Here is an 18,465-nt window from a genome sequence, read left to right on the forward strand (position 1 = left end):
CTGACCTGTGTTACAATATACATATGTAACTGGGTAACTGACCAGTCTTCAAAATTAAAGCCTTCAGCCAGGCAGTGGTGGCACACACCTTTATTCCCAGCACTTGGGAGGCAGAGATAGATGGAACTCTGAGTTCAAGCCTGGTTTACAGAGTGAGTTCCACAACAGCCAGGGCAACACAGAGAAACCCTGTCTTAAAAAACATAGTTGGGGGTTGGTGACTCAGCAGTTAAGAGCACTGATGGCTCTTCCAGAGGTCCTGAGTTCAATTCCCAGCAACCACATAATGGTGTACATCCATTTATAATGGGATCTGGTGCCCTCTTCTGGAATAAAGGTGTGTATGCAGCGTACTCATAGACATAAAATAAATTAATAAACAAATTTTTTTTAAAAAAAAAAGCAAACAAAAAAAAAGAAACACAAAGCATAGCAAAACAAAACAAAAAGTGGAAAGCCTTCAACCCATCTAAAACCTTATAAGAATAGACAAAGGATTTAGGAGTTTATCTCCATGATAGAACACTCGCCTGGCAAACACAAGGTCCTGGGTTCAGTCTCTAGCTCCAAATGGGGGTGGAAGGAGACGAAATCACACATACATACACACACAAAAGAAAAAAACAACTGGGCTTGCTAGATGGCACCCTGGGTTAAGATACTTGCCCTGATAACTGGAGTCTAATCCCTAACATCCACATGGGAGAAGAAGAGAACAAACTTCTGTAAGTAGCTCACTGACCTCCAATTGACCATAATCCTATCTTGTATTTACAAGATAAATGCAATAAACATTTTGGGAGGGTGGGTTTTGAGACAGAGTTTCTGTGTAGCCTTGACTTTCCTGGAACTTTCTCTATATGCCAGTCTAGCCTCAAACTCAGAGATCCACCTGTGTAGGTGGAGATTGCTTTTTCATTTCCTGCTGCCCAGACCTGAAATAATCACAGAGAAACTGTATTAATTAATTAATTCCTCTTTTCTTTTTGTTTTGTTTTCTTTTTTCTTCCTTCCTTTTTTCTTTTCTTTATTTTTTCTTCATTCCTTCCTTTCCTTTTTTCTTTTGTCTTTCTTCCTTTCTTCTTTCTTCCTTTCTCCTTTCTTCCTTCTTTCTTTCTTTCTTTCTTTCTTTCTTTCTTTCTTTCTTTCTTTCTTTCTTTCTTTCTTTCTTTCTTTCCCAGTCAGGGTTCTCTGTATTTTTAGAGGCTGTCCTAGAACTCACTTGGTAGATTAGGCTAGTCTCAAACTCATGGAGATCCACCTGTCTCTGCCTCCCGCTCGTTTTTGTTTTGTTTTGTTTCTCTGTGTAGCCCTGGCTGTCCTGGAACTTACTCTGTAGACCAGGCTTACCTTAAACTCAGAGATTTACCTGCCTCTGCCTTCTGAGTGCTGTAAATAAAGGTATGTGCCTCCACACCGTGCATAGTGATCAGTGTTAAACATTTTGAAGATTGTTTAGATTCTGTAATATGAATTATTCAGATAATTTTTAATTTTTATATATATAAACAAAAAACTTGGAACACTCAATCCTAAAATAAATAAATAAACACATTCATTTTATGCACATTTGTTTTCACTTCAAATAAATGGTAAAATTATGTCAAACATTTTGTTTTGCTTTGCTTTTTTAAGACAGGGTTTCTCTGTGTAACAGTTCTGGCTGTCCTGGAACTTGCTTCATTGACCAGGGTGGCCTCAAACTCACAGAGATTCACCTGCCTCTACCGCCCGAGTTTTGGGATTAAAGGCATATGCCACCACCACCCTGCTTGTCAAACTTTTTTTAAAACTTATTTTAATCATGGCAGTGTTGGCACATGCCTTTATTCCCAGCACTTGGGAGGCAGAGGCAAGCAGCTCTCTGGATTTAAGGCCAGCCTGGTCTATAGAGTGAGTTCCAGAACAGCCAGGGCTACATAGAGAAACCATAAATCAAGAGGAAAAAACAAAACATATTTTTATCATTCTTATCTATGTACATATGTACGTATCTGTGTGAGTGAATGCCATATGTGTATATGCCTGTAGTCTTAGTGTTCTATTGCTGTGAAGAGACATCATGACCATGGCACCTCTTACCAAAGAAAGCACTTAACTGGGAATTGCTTATAGTTTCAGAGATTTAGTCCATTTTCATCATGGCAGGAAGCATGGTGGCAGGCAGGCAGACATGGTTCACGACAAGTAGCTGAGCGTTCTACATCTGGATCTGCAGGCAGCAGGAGAAAAGACAGAACCACTGGACCCGGCGTGGGCTTTTGAAATCCCAAAGCCGACCCCCAGGGACACACTCACTCTAACAATGTCACATCTACTCCAACAAGGCCACACTTCCTAATCCCTCTCGTAGTGCCATTCCCTAATGGCCAGGCATTCAAATATTCAAAAGCCTATGGGTGCCATCCCTATTCAAACTACTATACCTGTGCAGGCCCGACAAGAGGGTAGGATCCCCTGGAGCAAGAGTTACAGGCCATGTATGCTGGCAACTGAACTTGGGTCTTTTGGAAGAGAAGTAAGTGTTAAGCTACCTCTGCATTTCCAAATAAAAATTTTAAATAAAATTCTTTGTGATTTATTATCAGTAAATGTTTGATTTGCATGTTTATTTTATATAGCTATATACTCAGGTCATGTAAAATTTCTGTGACTAAAAGAGTTTGCCAGTGAAAATGTTAGGAATCCCTGGTCAGAAAAGTCTTTTGGGGCTGGAGAGATGGCTCAGAGGTTAAGAGCACTGACTGCTCTTTCAGAAGATCGAGGTTTAATTCCCAGCACCCACATGGCAGCTTACACCTGTCTGTAACTTCAGTTCCAGAGGATCCAGCATCCTCACACAGACACACATGCAGGCAAAACAGCAGTACACATAAAATAAAAAGTAATAAAAATAAAAATCCTTTTAAAAAATTAAAAAAGAAAGAAAGAAAGAAGTCTTCTTAAAGCCCCAGTCTCATGTCAGCATGTTACTGGTATCCATGACAACATTTTAACACCATAACCCATGTAGCATCCACATGTAAATAACTATCCAGGAACAACTATGTAGACAGCCCCTTAGATCCTAACCAAGATCACATGCACCAAACCTCAACATAGATAGACAATTTCCTTCTCACCCCTCAGTTCCTTCCTCTGCTAGATGTAACAGGATGTCTTAGATAAAGCTGAGCTAAATTTGAATCTAAATTATGGCTACATCAGTGAGCTGATGTGTGCTCTTCGTGTTTAAGTTAATACATAGGAGGATATTCCTGGAAGGAGACAGAGTGCTAAATGGGAGAGGGAGTATCATGAGCTCAGTCCTATGTATGTCCCAGGATCATTTTTTTCTCTGGAAAGTGTATACTTTCATTTGGATTCCCTAGAAATAGACCCTGAAACAAGAATTCAAAAGCAAGTAGTTTAGTAAGAGGGTTGAGTCTGGAAGGAAGGAAGGAAGGAAGGAAGGAAGGAAGGAAGGAAGGAAGGAAGGAAGAAAAGGAGGGAGGGAGGGAGGGAGGGAGGGAGGGAGGAAGGAAGGAAGGAAGGAAGGAAGGAAGGAAAGAAGGAAGGAAGGGGAAGAAAGGAAAGGAAGGAAAGGAAGGAAGGCTCTTCTAGCTTGACTGAAGGCTACATGCAGACAGAACTCTATATACATAGTAAATAAATAAATCTTTTTAAAAAAAAGAAAGAAAGAAAGACGATGTAGCAGCGCCATGTCTGCCTGAACGCTGCCATGCTGCCCACCATGATAAGGGACTGAATCTCTGAAACTGTAAGTGAGCCACCCCATTAAGTGTTTTCCTTGTAAGAGTCATTGTGGTCATGGTGTCTCTTCATAGCTCAGTTGGTAGACAACATAGTTGTGGAATCTTATTTTAACTAGGCAAAGATGTGCTGCAGTTGTTTATGCTTCAGAATATTACTTTAAAGTATCTTTTAAAGACGTGTTACATTTGTTTAATTATGAAAAGATGTGTTGCTCTTTCACCTTGCCTGCCTAAGACACATGATTGGTTTAGTAAAAAACTGAATGACTAATAACTAGGCAGAAGAGGGATAGGCACAGCTGGTGGGCAGAGAGAATAACTAGGAGGAGAAACCTAGGCTCAAAAGACGAGAACAAGGAGAAGAACCCAATAAAGAAAGAGAGGGACATACCCAGACCAAGAAGCCAAGCAGATGCCAGCCAGTCACCAGACAGGCAGGAGAAGCAGCGAAAGTAAGATATGCAGAAGGAAAGAAAGATAAAAAGGCCCAAGGCAAAATGGGGAAGAAGAGAAGCAGATTAAGTTATAAGAGCCAGTGGGACAAGCATAAGATAAGAGCGAACATTCAAAACTAATAAGAAGTCTCTGTGTCATAATTTGAGAGTTTGGTTAGTGGCCCAAGAGATAGCCTGGTATACAACGTTTCTAATGTGTGTGAAACCCTGGGTTTGAGTTCTAGCACAAAATAAAACAGACAGGGTAGTGCATATCTGTAATCCCACCACTCAGGAGGTAGAAACAGGAAGACCAGAAGTCCAAAGTCATCCTCAGCTACATAATGGGCTATGTGAGACCTTCTCTCAAAAAGCATGGAGAGAGAGAGAGAGAGAGAGAGAGAGAGAGAGAGAGAGAGGCTGATAGGAAGAAAGAAAAAAATAAATATTTGTGTGGTTTATGGCATACTTGGGGAAACATTGGGGTCCAGTGACAGAGTTGGGGAGCTGTTAATTGATTGTTCTCTTTCCCTTTTATATATATGTATATATATGTATATGTATATATATAATGCTGTGGCCAGCAGGAGGGTGCCTGTGCCTGTGCCTGCTGGAAAGTTCTGATGAAGCATGCCAGGTAAAGAGAAAGCTCCTAGAAGAAATGCCTAGAGCATAGGAATAGGCACATGTCCCCTTATTACTAGATATGATGGTTAGCCTCAACTGTCAGCCTGACTGAAGAGAGAAATGCCTGGGAGATTATTAAAGCAGACCTCTGAGTAGATCTGTGAGGACATTTCCAGAAACAATTAAATCATGAAGATTCTAACTTAGCAAGCAGATTAACCCCCTTGACAGACTTCTAATACTGTGATATATAAGGATTTGTTTTGTTTTGTTTTGTTTTTCAAGACAGGGTTTCTCTGTAGCTTTGGAGTCTGTCCTAGAACTTGCTCTGTAGACCAGGCCAGCCTCGGATTCACTGAGATCCACCTGCCTCTGCCTCCTGAGTGCTGGGATTAAGGGTATATGGCACCACTACCCAGCCATTATAAGGATGTTAACTGTAATGGTCTTGGCAGGAGCAAAGATATTCTAAAGAGACATGCCCTTCCCTTTGCCTATCAGGTTGTTCAAACAGTGGACCCCAAAGAACTGGAATTTCTATAGGAATCTCATGCTGTGGCCAGAGAAAATCTGAAAGTCCAGGTGCTAGCCAGAGGAGGAACTTGTCTTCCAGGAAGCGATTTCACTGTTTTTTGACTACTTAGGAGCTCTCTTTGCAGGACAGGCTGGAGTTGAAACAGGGACGTGTCAATGATGAGAGTAGAACCACACCTTGACCAGGGCCTTGGATAGGCATACCTCCTGCCCTCTATTTAAGCCTAATCTTAAAGCCCAAACCATGAAGATGGACTCGAGGTCACTGGGCCTCCATATTTATTCCTTTTCCCAATGTGGCCTTAAACTTCTGCAAGAGGAAGATGGTACAACTTAGGAGCAGGTCCTTGTTGGAGGAAGTAAGGCCCTGGGGGCATGGCCTGGAGAACTGCCTCTTATCTGGGCCCCTCTCTACATGCCTTTTCCTAACTGCATGGCTGCAATGATGTGAACTGCTCTACTCCATCACGGCCTTCACTCTATAACAGGCTGCCACCTCTAAAACTGTGATATAAAATAAATTCTTCCCCCACCATGTTTCTGTCAGGAATTTAGTCACAGGGACACAATGGTGAGTAAGAACCGAGAGATACTTCTGAGTATATTTTGGACTAGCTGAGAAAGACTGGGGTCCTAGATGACTGGGTGGGGACTACACATCCCAGTGACTGGATTTTCATATTAGGGTGGTCTTGCAGTTTGGTAAAGACAGAGCTTGGAGAAGGCTTGAAGGAGGTAGCATATACCAAGGGGATAAGGCAATATAGGGCAATATAGGGCATTGGTTTTACTTTTGTGGTCTCAGACTAGTCAAGGGATCAACAACAACAGAGGGTATATATCCCTCAAATTGCCAAATCTTTCCTGAGGTCTGTCTCAGACTTTGGGAATAAAAAATAAATTAAAGGGTAGAAATGATGTGGGAAGTCCTTCTGTATATGTGTTGCTTTTATTGGTGAATGAATAAAGAATCTGCTTGGCCTGTGATAGGGTAGAGTACAGCTAGGTGGGGAAAACTAAACTGAATTCTGGGAGAAAGAAGGTGGAGTCAGTGAGACACCATGTATTTACCAGAGGGGAAAGATGCAAGCTGCCAGTTGGAATGTTGGCAGTGGGCCACAAGCCTCATGGTAAAATATAAAACAATAGAAATGGTTTAATTTAATATGTAAGAGCTTCCTAGGAATATGCTATAGTGATTAGCCAAGCAGTGATTTAATTAATACAGTTTCTGTGTGGTTATTTTGGGAGTCTGGGCAGCCTGGAAACAAACAAGCAGCCTCCTACAACATGGAGAGATGGTTCAGCTGTTAAGAGCACTGGTTGCTCTTTCGGTGAGGTCCTGTGTTCAACTCCCAGCACCCATATGGTAGCTCACAGCCACCTATAATGGGATCTGATGCCCTCTTTTGTCATGCAGATGTACAGGAAATCAGAGCACTCATATATATATGTAAATCTTTTTAAGAAATGAATCAGAGGCAATCACTTTGATTATACACTGAGTGAGACTTTCTGATCAAAGGTGTGTACACCGATGTACACATGTTTGAATATCAGTGTCTGTGACCGTGTCGATGTACATCTGTGTATATCTTTGCTGCATGTGTGTAATGTGTGTGAGTAATGTGAATGTTAAGGGCATGAATGTCAGTCCATGGGAGATGGGCATGATGCCAATATTACCTTGTTTTACTCCATAGTTTCTACCAATTCCAGTGGTTTCTCCTTTAAGGTTTTCCAATGGTTTTATATTGGGATGAAGTTACAGAGGCAAGTTACCTGACAGGCCTTCCTTTTATGACCAGCTAAATAGTGACTAGCTAAATGTCTAGGTGACTGGGTTAAATTGATTTGTGGTCTATGGAGGCCCTGGGCCAGAGCATAAGAGCACATTTATAAGCATCAGCAGGGAAGCAGAAACAGAAAACAGGGAAAGCAGTGATAGGTAAGGACAGAAACAGAATGAGGCAGCATAAAAACTGGAGGTAAAGGCCAAGAGCAATGAAGCCCTTATCTGTGATGTACAGGATCCAGAGAATGATTTTCCAACTGCTTATCTCAGGACACCCAGATCGACCAGCCGGCACTTCCTGGATGGAATATGTCCAATGCCAGCCCAAGCTGAAGCAACGCCAAATCACAAAATAAACCATTTGCATGAAGGAGGAAGCTGAGCTTGGCTACACAGAACCCCCGCAGTAGTTAGGGCCTGAACAGACACATGCTCCATGTGCAGGAAATCCATTAGCCTATTTGGCCATACAGGAAACAATCACACTCAAAGGAACAATGCTGTGTGTTTACACAGGGACAAGCAGAGCATGAGGTCCTTTGACTGCCTTATCATGTTTTCCTTTCTAACTTTTTTAAACATGTATTTGTTTATGTGGGGTCACATGTGTGTCATAGAGGGCCCGTTGGAGGTCAGAGAACAGCTTCCAGGAGTAAGTTCTCTCTTTCCGTTGTATGGTTTCAAACTCAGGTCATCGAACTTGGTGGTAGGTACCTTTACCCACTAAGTCATCTTGGCAGCCTTATTATCACTTCTGAACCTCATGTAGGTTCCTTGGGGACAATGCCCTATCTGCACATAGATAAAATAATGCGTAAAGGTTAAGTGGTTTCCTGTGTTTATGTAACTGGTTGAGGACAAGCTTAAACTGGAATTTAGATGTGTGTCCAAAACAAGAAAGATCTGTTTCTTTTGTTTCCTTCCCCACACTGATCTTTTCATTGCTCCCTTTGTGAAAACACATGGACTCCTCTAGAAAAATATGTTTCTCTTTCTTTTTATTTCTTGGTTTTTCAAGACAGGGTTTCTCTCCCTGGTGGTAAAAAAAAAAAGAAAAGAAAAAAGCAAAAATGGGGGGACTGGAGAGATAGTTCAGTGATTGGGAGCATTGGCTGCTCTTCCAGAGGACCCAGGTTCAATTCCCAGCAACTACTTGGCAGCTCACAACTGTCTGTAACTTCAGTTCCAGGGGATCAGACAAAAAAAAAAAAAAAAAAAGGACAGGGTTTCTCTGTAGCTTTCCTGGAACTTGCTCTATAGACCAGGCTGGCTTTGAACTCACAGAGTCTCTGCCCCCCGAGTGCTGGGATTAAAGGCGTGCACCACCACTGCCTGGCAGAAAACAAGCTTCTCTTTCAGCAGAGTCCAAGAATTTAGCTATCCTCACACACAATTCTCTCTCTTCCTGGAAATTTACCCAAGAAAACTTGTATGAGCTGGGGAAATAAATATTTGTAAGCAGAAAATTTCAGGTAAGTGAGAAACCTTGCTATGTATATGCAGTAAGTCCTGGTTCAGCTCAGATAGAGAGAAGGCAAAAGTAACTCTAGGACTCCCTCCCCATCAGACTCAAGTATTAAGTTCCTCAGCCCAGCAAGAGACCTGGATGTCCTCAGTTCCTGGGTATGAAAATATCAATATTTTTTCTAGAAGACACTTAGATACTAAAATTATTGATCCAAATTTATAGGAGAATAAGTGAATTAGACTTTCTCTTTACATTCCAGGCCTTCCTTTTTTCTCTTACATTTCAGTGAACTCATGGCTTCACTTCCTATGTTCAGAAAAAAAAATGACAAACCCAAAAATATGGATCTTGGTTTTCAGAGTTAAAAGTTTGACTGAAAGAACACATGATGGAGAAGAGCAAGCTTCCTGTGCCTACAACTAGCTTGGGGTACAGGAAGTAGAAAAGAGTTGAGGGGAAGCAAGGAGGTTGGATTGAGTCCAGGCTTGATTGACGGGGCGTGGTTATGGCAGAAACTTCAGTCCTGGAGAGAATCCAATTACAACGTGAACCTTGGCATCCTTTTAGATAGAGGATACCAAAGGCAGCAAGTCCAAATAGAGATGTTTTGGTGGTGTTCTTAGGTAAACAAGTCTGTGGCCTCTATACCCTATTCCCAGGGTAGTCAGGGAGGAAGTAACAAGATTCTGCTGTTCCCTAGAGTAACATGGAAATATATCGAGTGATTACAGAAAGTTCCAGAGTGTCGTGTGACCCTAGCCAGTTATCAGAGCAATAGAAAGGTCTAGATCTCTGAATACAGTACGAATGAGCTGAGACAACTGACCTAAAGAAACCAGGGTGGGTCTGCAGAGATGACTCAGTGGTTAAGAGCAGTGGCTACTTTTCCAGAGGACCCAGGTTCAATTCCTGGCACCCACATGGTGGTTTTCAGTTTTCTGTAACTCCCAGGGATTCCAGTGGCTTTAAGGGCAAAAGACATGCACTGGTATAACAATAAATATGCAGTCAAACAACCATACACATAAAATAATGGACAAAAATTTAAATTTATGGGGCTGTGGTGACCTGTGTCTTTAATCCCAGCACTCAGGAGGCAGAAGTAGGCAGATCTCAGTGAGTTTAGGGCTAGCCTGCTCCACAAAAAGATTTCCAGGACAGTTAGGGCTACACAGAGAAATCCTGTCAAGAAAAAAACAAAACAAATAAGAAAGAGAGAAAGCTGTGTTCTGCTCTATACAAATGTAATCAGTAGTTCTGGAGATTAAGTACAGTGTAATTAAAAACCCTGGGTGATTCTGAAAGGCAGCCAGGTTGAGAACAAATACCCATGAAACAGACACTTAATTGTCTTTGGAAAGCACTTTGTGGGAGAAAAGGCTCATTTGGAAAAATATAGCGTTAGGGAATGATTTTCTGGCTAAACCCAGCTCCCGGAAGCACTGGAACTGACCTCTAGAGGAGATATAATCCAGATCACAAGGTATCCAGGCTGCATTCACTTCTCCCCTGTTCAACCGAAAGAAAACCATGAATGCGAGATAACAGTGAAAACCAAGCGTCCTCTTTAGCCAGGATTCAAGGAGGTCTGAGGTATGAGGGAAGTAAAGACAATGGCCGACTATGAACTTTGAGTTCAGTTCTGTTCTTGTGCAAATAAACTACTTATCCTTGGCTTTGCTATTGATTTACTTCTCGAAGGAATATATACAATGACTCTGCAAAATGAATGAGCCCTTCTGGGCTGAGAACTAAAACCAAGCAGAAGGCACTGTGTATAATAGCTTGTGGACTGTTCCTTTTCTTAATCTTCTCTGGGAAACCACCACATTATTTTCTTTCTTCTTTGCATTTCAGAGTTATACATTTCTTTGGTTAATTCAAACGATTTTGCTTTGCCTCCACCTCTGCCTCTGATAGTTTTACAGCAATTTTTGCATCCAAACTTGAAAACAAGCTCTTTTATTTATACTTATTTTGGTTTTGGTTTTTAAAATTTTTTAAAGACATTATTATTTTAATGTTCTTGGAGCAGTAGCTCATCAGTTAAGCGCACTTCCTGCTCTTGAGCCTCTCAAGTGCTGAGGTTACAAATATGCATCACCATGCCCTGGGTTAAGCAAGTTTTATTTTTTTCTTATTAAATTTTCTTACAGACTCGCCACTTCTCCCTCAAACTATTACGTTTTCAGGAAAAATGTAACGTTGTAGGGAGGCCGTTTGTTGGTTCCTGGCTGCCCTCTGTTTGTTTGTTTCAGGGCTGCTCAGCCCTGAAATAATCACACAGAAACTATATTATTTAAATCACTGCTTGACCAATTACTTAATCATATGGCTAGCTAGCTCTTACATCTAGAATTAACCCATCTCCATTATTTTATATTTCACGATGAGGTTCATGGGCTACTGGCAAGGTTTCACCATGTTTGTCTCTGGCCGCGGCTCCATGGCTTCTGACTCTACCTCCTTTCTCCCAGCATTCAGTTTAGTTTTCTCCGACTATCTAAGTTCTGCCCTGCTATAGGTCCAAAGCAGTTTCTTTATTAATCAATGGCAATCACAGCATACAGAGGGAAATTCCACATCAATGTAAGAAAGAGAGAACTTCACTTTTGATTGAAGCATTTTTAGAGTAGCTTTTGTGAAGTAGAATAATTAGGAAGTCTGCACTCCCTTACTTATTAATATGGTTTTCTAAAACCAAGGATTGTTTTATTTGTTTACTTTTGAGACAGGGTATTTCTGTGTATCCCAGGTTAGCATTGGATTTAGCATTCTCTTGCCAGTAAGCATTATAGGTATATGCCACCACACTCAGCCCAAGAAAATGTTATTATCCAAAAAGTGGGCATTACTAACCCAGAATCTTCTGAAGATAATACATATTCTAACTCTATGTAGCAGTCCTCTGTGGTGCCCAACTCTAAACGCCATTTTCCATTAGAAAAGATGTCTGAGCAATGGATGATGTCAGGTGTGAGAGAAGAAACCACAAGGCGAACCTGAAATATTTTTAATTATTAGTTTTCATTCAGTTTTTAAATTTTAAAATTTGTTCTTTTACGTTTATTATTTAATTCTATATTTATGAGTGTCTTGCCTGTTTCCATGCATGTGTACCACATGAAAGCCTGGGGCCCCTGGCGTTAAGAAGAGGGTGTTGGGTCCCCTGGAACTGAAGTTATAGATGATGTGAGCTACCATATGGGTGCTGGGAACCAAACTTGGTTCTCAGCAGAAGTAAGTGCTCTCAACTGCTGAGCCATCTCTCCAGACCTTCATTTTTATTTATTTTCACTTATTTCTTTTTTATTTTGTGAGTATATGGGTATGTGTGAGTGTGTGCCCACATGGCAGCTCATAACCATCTGTAACTCTAGTCCCAAGATATCTGACTTACATGTAGGCAACTCACATACGAACATCAAAATAAAAATAAGCTATTTGATTACCACAACAACTTTAAAGCATGTACTCTGTTTCTATTTTATCAATAAATTTAACCAGCTTGACCAAGGGATTGGAGAGATGGCTCAGCGGATTAGAGCACTTGCTGCTCTTATAGAGTTCCTAGCTCCTATAACACAGGACTCATCATACCCTGTAGCTTGAATTCCAAGGAAATCCAACATCGTTTTCTGATCTACACAGGTGCCCAAATACACAGTCACATACACATATATAAAAATAAAATCTTCAACTTTTTTTATAGGCATGGTGGTGTACACCTCTAATCTCAGCACTTGGGAGGCAGAGGCAGGGACATTTCTATGAGTTCAAGTCCAGCCTGGTCTACAGAGTAAGTTCTAGGATAGCCAGAGATACATAGTGAGAACTTGTCTCAAACAAACAATAAAATGAATTAAACAAAATTTGTTTTAATTGTCCAAAGGCATGCAGTGGTATAGCAATATTTGAACCAAAAACACTCTAACTCTAGCTTCTACTTTTGTTTTTTTCTGTTTTTGTCGAGACAGAGTTCTTTGTGTAGTCCTGGCTGTCTTGGAACTTGATCTGTAGCCCAGGCTGGCCTTCAACTCACAAAGATTGACCTGCCTCTGCCTCCAGGGTGCTGTAATTAAAGGCATATGCCACCATCGCTGGCTCTGTCTTCTACTTTTAAAAGTCTCTTTGCCTTTCTTTCTGAAGATAAAGGGCATCTGCTGAAGAATTTTAAGCAAGAAGCTAATATAATTCGACTTGTGCGAGGATGCCTCTAACTAAGTGATAGAAGATGAGGCAAAAAAAGTCAAATGTTCATTCACTTAAGGGCTATTGAGCATCTTCCATGTGCTCATCCTAGGCAGCAAGGATATAGTAATACAGATTACAGGAATGATGGGGAGTCCATGCTTGGATATGGGAAGATTGTCAATAAATATATTAACAAGAAATACCTGGACTGAAGCGATGTCTCAGTGGTTAAGGGCATATACTGCTGTTCCTGAGGACCAGAGTTCAAATTCTAACACCTACTTCAGGCTATAACTCCATCTCTAGCAGCTCCAATGCCTGAGGCCTCTGCAGGCATCTGCACTCATGTGCACATAACCACACAGAGACACACATACAAATAACTGAAAATCTTGCAAAGCAGTGGTGGTATACACCTTTAATCCTAGCACTCAGGAGGCAGAAGCAGCCAGATCTCTGAATTTGAGCCCAGTCTGGTCTACAGAGCAAGTTCCAGGACAGCCAGAGCTACAAAGAGATTAAAGATTAAATCTTTTTTAAAAAACTAGTATATGGGGGCTGGAGAGATGGCTCAGTGGTTAAGAGCATTGCCTGCTCTTCCAAAGGTCCTGAGTTCAATTCCCGGCAACCACATGGTGGCTCACAACCATCTGTAAAGAGGTCTGGTGCCCTCTTCCGGCCTGCAGGAATACACACAGACAGAATATTGTATATAATAAATAAAAAATAACTAGTATGTGAAATGACCATAAGTGTACTAGCTATGTCAACTTGACATAAGCTAGAGTCATCAGAGAGGAGGGGGCCTCAACTGAGGAAATGTCTCCATGAGACGGGCTGTGGACAAACCTGTAGGGCATTCTCTTATTTAGTGATTCATGGGAGAGAGCCCAGTCCACTGTGGGTGAAGAAACCTTAGGCTGGTAGTCCTGGGTTCTATAAAAACCCAGGCTGAGCAGGCTAATTAGGCTGAGCAAGCCATGGGGAGCAAGTAAATAGTAAATAGAACTCCTCCACGGCCTCTGCATCAGTTCCTGCCTCCAGGTTCCTGCTCCGCGTGAGTTCCTGCCCTCACTGACTTTGATGAGCTGTTATATGGAACTGTGAGTGAAATAAATCCTTTCCTTCCCATGGTGTTTCATTGCATCAAAAGTTACCCTAAGACAATACATTTATGATGACAAATATAGAAGAGAATATGGGGAGAGATGTTATACTTTAAAATGAGAATACCATTATGGTCTCACTTGAAAAGGTAAAATCTGAAGAAACAGATGTGAAGGGAACAAAAAAGAATAGCTTATAAAAGAACAATCTAGAGTGCAAAATGCCAAACAGAAGTGTGCATAAGGTCTGGAGAATACACCAATAAGAAAACAAACTATTTGTTTGTTTGTTTGTTTGGTATGACTCCTTTGCCTGTATGCATGTATGTGCACCATGTGTGTCCTTGTTGGAGTCCCTGGGGTCACAGATGGTGGTGAGTTACCATGTGGGTGCTACAAAGTGAAACTGGATCCTCTGCAAGATAGCTCTATGATTAATATTATTATTTATTACTATTACTATTTTTTTAAGGTTTTTGAGATATGCTTTCTCTGGGTAAAGAGCCCTGGCTGTCCTGGAACACACTTTGTAGACGATGTTGGCCTCCAAAGCACAGAGATCACCTAGCTCTGCCTCCTGAGCGCTGGGGTGAAAGGAAAGCACCATCACAGGATGGGCTGCACGATAGCTCTTATCCTTCGGCTCCCCTCTACAGACTCTATCCATTGGGAGAAATTGACTTTGGCTCTAGAAGAAATGGAAAGTCACTGGCGATCCCTGAGCACAGAAATAACGCAGTCTACCATTAAACAGGCACGGCAGCTTTTATTGAGCTATAACTCACATGCCATAACATTTACTCCCTTACGGCATACGGGCCAATCTTTTAGTCTGTTTCCACGGTCGTGCAAATGTCAACACTACCTAACTCCAAGATATTTTCATTGTACCAAAAGAAATGCCGTACTCTTTACCAGTCGCTTCTTCCCTCAGTCTCTTGTAACTGCTGATTTAGTATGTTTCTGTCTATTTGCCTATTCTAAATATTTCATATTAATGTAATTATACAATGTATTTTTTATGATGGGCTTATCACGTAGTGTACAATCTTCATGCCTATTATAGCATATTCCAGTCCATTGTTTTTTAAAAAATTATAAACTTTATTATAAAAACAAGCTTTCTAAATAGAATAAATATCATACATTAAAATTAGCCAGACCCAAAGTCTAACATCTCAGCGACTTCTATACAGTTAGAAGAGCTATTCTGCAGCTGTGGAATTTCATATTGGATTCTACACTTTCTCTATAGAATATATTTTTCTGCTTTCAGCAACCACCAAAAATGAAAAAAAATCCAACACAAATTAGAATCAGAAAAAAAAACCTAGTTTTATATCCTCTTTCATATGTAGCCTTTCTTGTTCTCCTTTCTATGTTCTATTTACACTGTACCATATGTACAGCGGTTTGCATCTGAGGTATATTACTGACTAGATCCTGCATATGAGGGAAAACATGGGCCTTTCCTTTCTGAGATTGTGTGACTTTCCTTACTATTATATATTTAAGTCTACCCATTTTCCTGAAAATTTTGTAATTTCGAGTTTGGGGGGACAGGTTTCGAGACAGGATTTCCTTTTATATTCCTGGCTGTCTTGGAACTTGCTCTGTAGACCAAGCTGGCTTCGAACTCAAGAGATCCGCCTTCCCCTGCCTCCAGAGGACAATGATAAAAGGCATGCGCCACCACCGCCCGGCTCCTTTTACTTTTTTTATGTCCTCAACAAGATTTTTGCAACTTTTTGCAGATTTTTTTTTTTTGCATTTTTCATAATGAAATGTAAAGCAGAAATTGAAAACCTGTGGGATAAATGTAAACATAGTTTTGTGAACAATTTGTTTTAGCTTATACATCTGTATATACAAACACATGGTATGTGTTTGGTGTAAAATATTTGTGCGGTAGGTCAGGACTTAAAAACAAGAAGTTTGAGGGTTGGAGAGAAGATGGCACAATGTCTAAGAAAGCATCTCTCTCTCTCTGTTATACCTGTTATTTTTGAGAAAGGGTCTCTCCACATAGTCCTAGTTGTCCTGGAACTCACTATGTAGACTGGACTAGCCTCCAATTCACAGAAACCCTCCTGAGTGCTGGGATTATATGCCTGTGCCACAACTACAGACAAAGAGTCCACTTCACTTAAATTGAGTTGTTCCCAGCTTGTAACTCCAGCATCAGGGGATCTGCGGCCCTCTTCTGACCTCCATGGGTATTGCATTTACATGCACAAACCTACAGTTAAGACACACATTTAAAATTAAAATCTTAAAAAATAGTTCGGGGCCTGGCAGTGGTGGCGCACGCCTTTAGTTCCAGCATTCGGGTGGATTTCTGTGAGTTCGAGGCCGGCCTGGTCTACAAAACAAATTCCAGAAGAGCCAATAAACGGGTAGAGAATCCTCAACGCTGACATCGGTGGCTGGCCCGGGACACATCAAGAACAGAAAATGTACATAAAGCGGCCCAGGGGAGCGCACCCTGAGAACCCAAGGATGGAGGGGGGCTTCCAGAAGTCCCGACTGCAGCCAGCGAGCGACTTCCCAGGGCTCCAGCGCCCGCGGCTGTGAGGAGGCGGGCCCAGAAGCGGAGCACGCGCAGTAGAAGGCCCCGCCCCGCGCAGAGAGGCTGCGCCTTCAGCGGTCACGGCCGCCGGTCACTGCGAACTGTCCCCGCCCCCTCCGCTGCCACCCGCGACTGCGCGCAGAGGCTCTGAGGGCGCCTGCGGGAAGGGACGCGGCGGGTAAGCGGGGCCTGCGTCCGGTGTGTGTTTCTCACGGGTTTGGGAGCGTCCTCGTGTCCGGCTCCCCGGACAGGGAAGATGCCAGTGACTGGTGCTTTGGAACGCACTTTTCCTCGGCTTTTCTCCTGCCACCTCCGGAGGCCCTCTGACCGCCCAAGTGAAGTCGCCGTCGCCGCAGCGTTCTCTGCTCTCCCCACCCCCACTGGGAAACCCAAAGCCGGCCCGGTCCCTGATTTTCTGCCGGCTTTGTGGCCTGAGTTCCTTACTTGCCTGCGCCGTCGATAGCATCGAGTTGATTTTCTGCCTTTAGTGTCGATCAGCTGAGGGAGAAAGCTAGCTACAGCCTCCAACTCAGTCACAGCAAAGAGTCATCAGTTTTGATGCTCAGCTGGAGTTCTGGCCTCCTTACTGAATCAACTTTCAGATGCTGTTGAGAGGGAAATCAAGGCCACCAAAACATAAGTCCTCTTTGGTTACCCTGATCGTGTCCTGTCCATCGTTGGCTAATAAACGGCTTTTCAAGTTGGACCTGTTGAGACATAGGCCTTAGATCCCTAGGCACTATCTCAGAACTATGCCTTTCCTGTTATGTACAATCATTTCTCTGCCACATTTTGGGATGAGGCACTTCACTGGCAGTGGGATGGAATCAGCATTTACTCAGGAGGGTGGCCCCAAACATTCGGCTCTACTGCCAGAGTGCTATTTAGTAAACTGTTTCTTGTAACAGGAGCTATTTTGACTTAGTGGCTGTGTTTTGATACCTTCAGTAAGAGAGAAACGTAGGAAACCTGGCATCACACCTCAGGGGTTAAAAATCTTCTACCAGGGGAAAAAAACAAAGCACAAACAAGCCTGATAGCCAAACTATGTTTGGTAACATCTACGGGTCGAATTTCTTTTTCTTTTTGGTTTTTCGAGACAGGGTTTTTCTGTAGCTTTGGAGCCTTGAATTCACAGAGATCCATACAGGTCGAATTTCTACGTGGAGGGAAATAGACTTGCTTGTAAGACGTTGGCATCGAGTACATGCTGAAGTGAAATTTTAGTGACTCCCTTCAAGCCTCTCAAAGTTTCTAGATAGCCATGAGTATCAGTTTTATTATTATTAAGACAAAGTCTCACTAGTCTTGGCTGGCCTGGAACTAAGATCTGCCGGCCTCTGCACCACACCCAGCCCCAGCCTGTTTTTACTGATAATTTTGACAGAGTTCTATATTCTGAACTAGTTTTTCGTTTGCTTTATTCTGTGTCATTGGTGTTTTGCCTACATGTATGTCTGTGTGAGGGTGTCAGAAGCCCTGGAACTGGAGTTACAGACAGTTGTGAGCTGCCATGTGGTTACTGGGAATTGAACCCAGGTCCTCTGGAAGAGCAGCCAGTGCTTTCAGCCTCTGAGCCATCTCTCCAGCTCCATGAACAATTTTTTTAAATGCTAGCTTACAACAGTTCTGTCAATTTTATTACTAATTTTTCTTCATACAAGACCTTGATCACCTTAACAGTTCCTCTGCTATATCTGCCCCTCTTATGTTGTAAGAATTCATGATTTATTCAGTAACTTAAATTTATCCCTTTGATTCTCATTGCAGTCTATAATGTTGCTTATCTGCAATTTTTGTTGGTGACATAAAAAATAATAAGAAGCCGGGTGGTGGTGGCGCACGCCTTTAATCCCAGCACTCGGGAGGCAGGTGGATCTCTGTGAGCTCGAGACCAGCCTGGTCTACAAGAGCTAGTTCCAGGACAGGCTCCAAAACCGCAGAGAAACTCTATCTCGAAAAACCAAAAAAAAAAATAATAAT

At 42.1% G+C, this 18,465-nt stretch overlaps 1 protein-coding gene and 1 long non-coding RNA gene across 2 annotated transcripts in view; one reads left to right on the forward strand and one right to left on the reverse strand.

Moving 5' to 3' along the window:
• Positions 1–9,010: 9,010 nt before the first annotated feature.
• LOC142833502 (uncharacterized) lies at positions 9,011–10,182 on the reverse strand. The gene is made up of 4 exons (XR_012907421.1): positions 10,067–10,182; positions 9,682–9,795; positions 9,440–9,576; positions 9,011–9,309 (listed from the first exon to the last, which is right to left on the reverse strand). It is a non-coding gene; the product is annotated as an uncharacterized LOC142833502 (long non-coding RNA).
• A 6,350-nt stretch (positions 10,183–16,532) lies between these two features.
• Positions 16,533–18,465, forward strand: part of Ipp (intracisternal A particle-promoted polypeptide) — a 40,363-nt gene continuing 38,430 nt past the window's right edge. Inside the window, exon 1 of the mRNA XM_075946960.1 lies at positions 16,533–16,660. The gene's annotated coding sequence lies outside the window, so the exon portion shown is untranslated. The remainder of the gene's footprint in view (positions 16,661–18,465) is intronic.

This window comes from Microtus pennsylvanicus, chromosome 13 (assembly GCF_037038515.1).
Source record: "Microtus pennsylvanicus isolate mMicPen1 chromosome 13, mMicPen1.hap1, whole genome shotgun sequence".
Taxonomy (NCBI): Eukaryota; Metazoa; Chordata; class Mammalia; order Rodentia; family Cricetidae; genus Microtus; species Microtus pennsylvanicus.